We start from the raw sequence: 7,623 nt of genomic DNA on the forward strand, positions 1-7,623 counted from the left end.
TAGAGCTGCCCTCGGCCATCTCCTGTGGTGAGTTTCCTCGGCCACGCGCTGCTAGTCCAGCAGCCGTGGGCCTTCCCAGTAGTGGAGGTGGAGGTTTCCAGAGCTGAGGGTTGGAGGATCTACAAGAGACTGGATCCTGGGGTACACTGTGCAGGCACCTCCCAGTCCCATTACCCCCGAGCTGCTGCCCATCTGCCTTGGTCAGTGAGGCAGGGAGTAGCACTGACCACGCCTAACCCTGTTTCCCATCTGAGCCCCAGCACTGGGCCAGATGGAGGGCTGCTGGGAAAAGCTGGGCTGCCATGAGAGCCCTGCAGCTGGAGCTCGCCTTGGTTTTGAGGGTAATGTACGCAGCAGAACACAAGCCCATCTGTCTGCTTCTCTGTGCACAGCGTTTCCTGTGCAGCTCACGACGCAGGCTCGCTGTGCACTCTGCCACTCTCACCTGTCAGGTGATTTCACCGTCACTGACCCGGACACAGCACATCCTTGCTTCTGGCAATGTGGTCTCTGTAGGAAAGGGCATGTTGCTCTTGGCGGGTGACCTTCTGGTCAGTAAACGGTTGTTTAACAATCCCTTGGAGGGACAGTTTCTATTTATGCTCTGAAGAGAGAAACTTTGAGGGTTCCTCCAGTCTCGGTAGGTACAGAAAGTCTTGATTCTGTAAGAATATAAGTCTTGTTCTGGACGTTTTGCCTTTTGATCAGCATAGGAGCTGTGAGTGAGGTTTCTTCGCTTGATCCGTAAGTGATGATTGCTGCTGGGAGCCATGGAGTCAGCTTCAGTTCACAGGGACCCTGTTGACCTGGGCCACCTCACATCTCTGCTGGGCTGAGCCCACTGTTGCAGTCATGAATCCATCCATCTCGTTGGGGGTTTCTTCTTCTCACTGACCCCCTCCTTTACCAAGAAACATCATGTCCTCTCCAGGGACTGCTGGCCCTTCCAAACAGCGTGCCCAAAATGGGAGTGATGAAGGCTTAACCATCCTTGCTTCTAAGGAGTATTTTGAAAATGTGCACAATATGATTCAAGAGTCGTGCGTGTCAACATAGTTCCCAGGGTCCCAAGGAAGGGTGTTGGCTGAGACTCCATTCTGGACGCCACCACTCCCATGTCCCCCAGCAGCTTTCTCCCTTTCTCTTCTTAATTGATTTAAATGAAAGTTGATCAAATGGGTTGGTTTTTCATGCAGCTGTTCCAACCCACTTTATTTGATACATTAATTACAGCACCACTAATGTAATCAAACATTTCCCCCTCCTTCCCCTTAGTTCCTGTCTCCGCCTTCCTTCTACCCTGCCCCTTCCATTGTTAGGGCTTGGCCCTCAGCAGATGCTGCTCTTTGATCGAATGTAGTTGGTTATTCCAAGGTGTGCACCCCTCCCTGGGGCTCTGGGTCACGTCCAGGACTGAACCATGGAGACGAGGTCCAAAGGATAACCCTATGCCACTCTTTGGAAGTTCCACCAGACTCTATCAGACCCAGAAGTCTGGCCTTTCTGAGTTTGCGGTTTTTTCCCAGCCTTCCCCATGCTCTTTGACGCTGCTGTGCAGATGGTCGGCAGTGGTAGCAGAAGACCAGCTGGTCTGGTCTCAGGGTCGCAGAAGTTGAGGTCCATGTGGTCCATTTGCCCTTTGAGCTGATGGTCTTGGTGCTTCTTTGCCTCTCTCCCCTCTTCATGCTGGACAATAACTGCACCTTAAGTGGTGGCTGTTGTTAGGTGCCATGGAGTCAAGTGTGGCTCACAGCGACCCTGTGAACCCCGTCCTGTCCTGTCCCGAGCCACCCCCACACTCCCTGACACACTAGAGGTCCCTGAGGCCATCACCGTGTCAGTCTGCCTGGTGGAGGGTCTTTCTCCTCTTCACTGAGCGGGACAGCCCCTCCTGGCAACGTGCCTGAAGTGTAGTGTATGAGGCAAAGCCTCGTCATTCCTGCCTCCAAAGCACACTCTGGCTGCATCCTCTCCAAGACATAGCTGTTCACTTGCCGTCCATGGGATATCCGGCACTCTTCTCCACACACAGCTCAAAGGCATCAGCTCTTCTGTCGTCCTTATTCATTGTCCGGCTCTCAGATGCACAGCAGCTAATCAGAAAAACCACGACCTGGATCAGGTGCACTTTAGAATTTGTGTTCCTTGTTGCACGTTTCCTCTCCCCTCTCTCTCCCGCAGCCCATCCTGCAGTGCATCCCTTGTTCCAGATTGCTGTCGTATAGAAAGGTTTTTTTCTTGTGGGGGGAAGGGAAAAGCTCCCCGAAGTAGCTGCCTGTAAACGCTGACAATGCCAGTTACTGGTTGTCGGAGGAGGGTGGAGAGCGTTGTGCATTGCACTGTGGCAGGAGACCTGATGTCCCCCAAGACTGTGGTCACAAGGCCCCAGGACGGGCACCTCTCCCCTCGGGATGTTTGCTTGTGGTTGGGACCTTCCCCAGCGTTGCCCCGTTGGCCCTGCCTCATGGTACATGTCCAGTGCTCCGCGCCACCATGCCACTGCAGAGGCAGCAGCTCCCCCTCAGTCCTCCTTACTCATTGTGCAGCTCGCACATGCTTGTAAGGCAGTGAAAAGATCTGGCTCGGGCCAGGTGCCCCTTAGTCTTTAAAGTGACTTCCTTGCTCGACAGCACTTTGAGAAGTCAGGCTAGCCAGGCAGTATCTATCCAGTTCTTCGGGTCCTTTGACTAAGGCGGCAGGAGCTCACGGAGGCGCTTGGACTGCGCTGGAGAGCCTTCTCTGATTCCTGGGTCTCCTTTGTCCTGACTGGCTTGGCAGAGGTACCGGCCGCTGTTCCAAGCACTCTGCTTGCCCACGCATGTTTCTGCCTGGCTTGGACACAACGTGGGTGAGGTCCGAGGCCCCAGACCACGTGGCTCCTGAGTGGCCAAGCTAGGTTTGAACGGAGGCTAGCTGGCTGCAGGGCTGCCTGGAGCCAGTTCAGTGCTGGTAGTGAGCTGGGGCCCTGGGACCTCTCCCACTCGGTGTAGACAGCAGTGAGCTCCTGGTGGAAGGAGCTTCCGCTTACCCAGACTTCTTCCCCTCACAGGTATTTGGTGGTGCTGGCCGCTTCCACCTCAGTGCCCACATCTGGAATGGCCGGAGCCCTCAGATGGACATCGGGGAACCCCACAACATGCTTAAAGACTTTATGCTCCTCAAGTGGCTGTGATGTATTTCTGCACAGAGCATTAAATCACATCTGCAACTACCCACCCCGGTGTCCACTGTGTCTGCCGCTGTGATGGTGCCGTGTGTCCACCGTGCTGGCCGCTGTGACAGTGCCGTGTGTCCGCCATGTGACGGCACCATGTGTCCACTGTGCCGGCCGCTGTGACAGCGCCATGTGACGGCACCATGTGTCCACTGTGCTGGCCGCTGGGACGGCACTTGCCTCCGCTCGCTGAGTCTCCAGGCTCTGGCAGGCGCCGTTTCATCATTGACGTGTCCTCTGTGGTGTGAATTCCCAGCACATCCCCAGCTCAGTGGCTTACAACTGCCCAGTCCAGTAACCCCCAGCTTCAGGGTCAGGGTCCCCACAACGCAGCAGCTGGCTTTTCAGAGAAAGGGACCCAAGGGAAGTGAGGAGGACGCGTTGGCGTGTCTGATCCGTCCTCGGGACTCCCATGCCCTCCTTCCGTCCACACACGGACAAGCAGCTGCCGGAGGCGGCCTCACCCTGCGGGGAAGGGAAGGCAGCCAGCCGCTTGTCTTACGTGCGAGCTGGCAACGCATTTGTCCATATTTTAAACCAGCCCCACTGCTGTTAAGGGAGCTCTGGTTGTGTAGTGAGGGTTTGGGCTGCCACCCCAAGGGTCCACAGTTTTAATCCACCAGCTGCTCCCCACAAGAAAAATGGGCCCCAATGCCCATTCTATTTACAGCCTCTGAAAACCCCCTGGAGGGTCAGCTGTGATCTGGTTCTGACACTGTGTACATGACAACTGCTACTAAGTCAACTCGAGGCAGTGACCTGGCTGGACAGTGTGGAGGACACCCCACCCCACCCCCAGCCTTTCCAAGGCTCTAAGTGTTTCTCTAAAGGAACAGGTAGTGGGTTCTCAGCCCAGCACATGCCTCCCTGCACCATCAGGTTTCTCTCTCTGAGAGGTATGGGCGGGGTTCTGGCCGGCTTCTCTCCAGCTCCTGTCATTGAGGTTTTAAGCATTCTGGTGGCACTATGCATATATTAGCATATGCATGGAGAGAGACTTGTTTTCAGCACAGATGGAAGCATCTGGTGCCTACCATTCTCCACTTCCTTTTTCACATACGGCTGGTTTTGGGGGTCACTACACTTCAGTAAACGCACAACTTCCTCATTTTTAAAGCAGCTCCCTGGTATTCTGGCCTCGGGTCTGACCAACATTTTTAACTAGTCTGTTACTTAAGGACGGTGTTCCATTGTGTCTCTTGCCTGTTAACCTGACGTCCTTGTAGTCAAATGACGACGCATATATATGGGCATAACAGTAACACAGTAGAGCTGCGCTCCTGACGCAGAGGTGGTAGCTCTGTGGCGGTTCGAATCCACTAGCAGCTCTTTGGGAGAACGATGGGCAGTCTCCTCCTGTGTTCCAGACCGAGGGCAAAGTATATTAGTAAGTGTTAATAATAACAAGAGACAGAACACCAAGAATGGGTAAGTAAACAGAGGCAAAGCAGGAGGTGAACAGTTCTCTGACAACTGAAGCACTGCTCCCAGCTTCCTTGTGCCTTTAGCAACAATAAAGGAAGCGAATCACAAAGAGAATTCTATGCAAATGAAGCCGAGCTCTTTGTATTGAAAACCTTATGCTTGACTCAGGAGGGAGGGGTCAGCAAATAGAATACAAGATTCCTGTAAACACCTAAGGTCTGCCTTAGTGCTTCAGGGTGAATTCCCACTTGGATCCACCTCCCTTATATCCTGATAGAGCTCTTGGTTTATTAAGTGTGAAATTTGGCTTCCCACACGCCTGTGCTTTTTATAACCTTGGAAAGCCTGCTGGAGGGTCCGTTGTGAATGTTCCAGCTTGACAGCAAGGAGAGGAAGAGCCGCTCTGGTGACATGCCTTGCTAACCAAAAGGTCAGTGGTTCAGATCCACCAACAGACTCCTGTGAAAGTGTAAGCTTCAGACACTTAGAGGGGCCATGGGATAGTCTGCTGCGGTTGGTTTTTAATGCAGACGTTTGTCAGATAAACATAGGTACGTGTAATTATGAAAGACTTGAAACCCTTTTTCCTCACACGGCAGTAGACAGCAGCACCTTCCCCCCCCCCCCCCCATGGTCACCTCCTCAGCTTGATTTGGCCTGTGTTGCCATTTCCTCCAATCCCTCCTCAACCCTGGTGCAGTGCCAATCATGCTGGGGCCTGACGCAAATGAGGACACAGTCCCGTATCCGTTCTGTAATGGTTTCAATGACGTTTTCCCTGATTTTGTTTCCCTTAAAGCCTCAAAAGTAAAGCTAGAGTAAGGTGTCTGGGAGAGTGACCAGTTTTGCCATCCCAGAGGGGAGATGGGGTTGGGACCCATCCTCCCTGCACTTAAAAGCGAGACCCAGGAGACAGCTGGGATCCAGAGCCTGAGGAACTGCAGAGAAACGGGCTTGTGTCCGGGGGTGTGGTGGACTTACTGACCCTCAGGGCCAGAGACTCCAGCACCTTCAAGCAGGCGGTCTGCTGGAGGAGCCTGGCATGGAGACCTACTGGTGGGCATGGCTGAAGTCTCTGACTGAAGAACCCTGAGCCCACCTGTAACCTCTGCCGCTCTAACAAACTCCATAATCCGGAGTCAAGCCTCAGTCCTGTGTGGTGCTGGTGGTATGTGCTGTCAAGTCACTATGTACAACAGCTCTGAACCCTGCTCTATCCTGAGCCAATCTTACTGTCTACGACACACCCACCTCCATTCACTCCAGTCAGTGAGTCAATACATCTCATTGAGGGTCTACCCTTCCTGTGCTGTCCCTCCACCCTTTGAAGCATAATGTCCCCCTCCTTGCAACATGCCCAAAGTATGTCAGACAGCCTCCAGGGAGCAGCCTGGTTTGGCTCTCTCCACGACAAACCTGCGTGTGCTCTTAGCAGTCATTACAAATTAACCCAGCAGAGACCTCACACCTGATGAAAAGTTTGGAGGTAGCATGTTTGACCTCGCGGCAGGAATCAGGTTCTGATCCTGAATGCAGGGACAATGTGGACATTGTTTTTATCTGGAGTTTTCTCCACTTTGAGTTCTCCAATATGTATGACAAGGCTAATCTTGATGGTCAGGAGGAGCCTCCCTCTGCTCCTCGCCCCAGTCCACTTCTGCTTTGCACTAAAGCAAATCCTGGACAACATTTCACTGCAAAGAACTCCATCTTAAGAACAGGACTATCTTGGTTTTTCTGTGATGAGAACATCCCCAAACATCCCGACAATGTCCTTTCACATCTAACTCCGTGACATCAGTCCTCTCCGCCGGGTGTTGCCAGGGCCATCACCCACATGGGGATTTCCCACCCCATTAGCGTCCACTCAGTGCTGCCCTGGGTGTTACTGAATTCAAGGGGTTCTTTGCTTAGTCAATCGCCAGTAAGACGATTGCAATATCCATAAATGCACTTTATTACACAGATCTGGGAGACCTCCAAGACTGCCTCTGGAGTGGTCTGGGAGTGGTCACTGGGATTTATACTAGGGTGAAACCCTAGCTCATTTAACAATGCACTTTTGTAAAAAAAAAAGTAATCTTTACATCTGAAAAGAATAGTTTATATTAACTACTAGTAACTCATTCAGGAGGGGCACAGTCCCTTTTCTCGTAAAGAGGCAGATTAAGATACACTTTACATATGACTGGGAAACATTCCTCAAGAGAGATCAAACTACCTGATTAAAGACGGGAAACAATTTGGAGACTAAGTAACTAGTTTTGCAGGCTGAAGAAAACTGATGTTAGTTTTATAATTATATAACTATAGTCTTATAGCTGATACATATATAGAGAATTCTGAACTTATTAATACCACCCTATCATGGGCAGCCCTAACGTCTCTGATTTCTATCTGTTGGCTTAGTTCCTAGAAGTGAGATCATGTGATTGGTCCTTTTGAAGCCCACAGCGTTCATCCATGACCGCGGATATCACTCAGTAACCACACAAAACTAGCAGTAATGCTCTAATGCCCTCCAAAACCAGTCACTGTCCAACTTGCCCACCAGATTCTGAGAATTTCACACTTGGCTTGAAATTGGACCAATTCAGCATTTAATAGGCTTGCTAACCGCCTGCCTGCGACCACACGGCAGGTGGCGGGGATTGGGCACGGCGCAGGCGCGGGCGGGGCAGCTCGCGGCTGGAGGCCACGCCCCCGCCACGCGCGTGGACTTGTTGGCTGCCGCCGCGCACGCTCCGACACCCGTTCTGAAGCCAGCAACCAAGGACCACGCCCACCCCAGGCGCTGATTGGCCACATCTCAGCGGCGCGCGCTGACCGAACTGGGGGTGGGCTCGGAGGTCGGAAGGCACGCTCCTCCCGCGCACTGATTGGTGCAGCCTCCCAGAAACACACTTAAGCAGCAGAAGGCGGTTCCGCCCGCTGAGGCCACGCCTCCCAGTGCACTAATTGGCTCAGCCACGGACGCCGGGAGG

The sequence above is a fragment of the Elephantulus edwardii genome, unplaced genomic scaffold (assembly GCF_000299155.1).
Source record: "Elephantulus edwardii isolate Elephantulus edwardi_28Jun2011 unplaced genomic scaffold, EleEdw1.0 scaffold00217, whole genome shotgun sequence".
NCBI classification, from domain to species: Eukaryota; Metazoa; Chordata; class Mammalia; order Macroscelidea; family Macroscelididae; genus Elephantulus; species Elephantulus edwardii.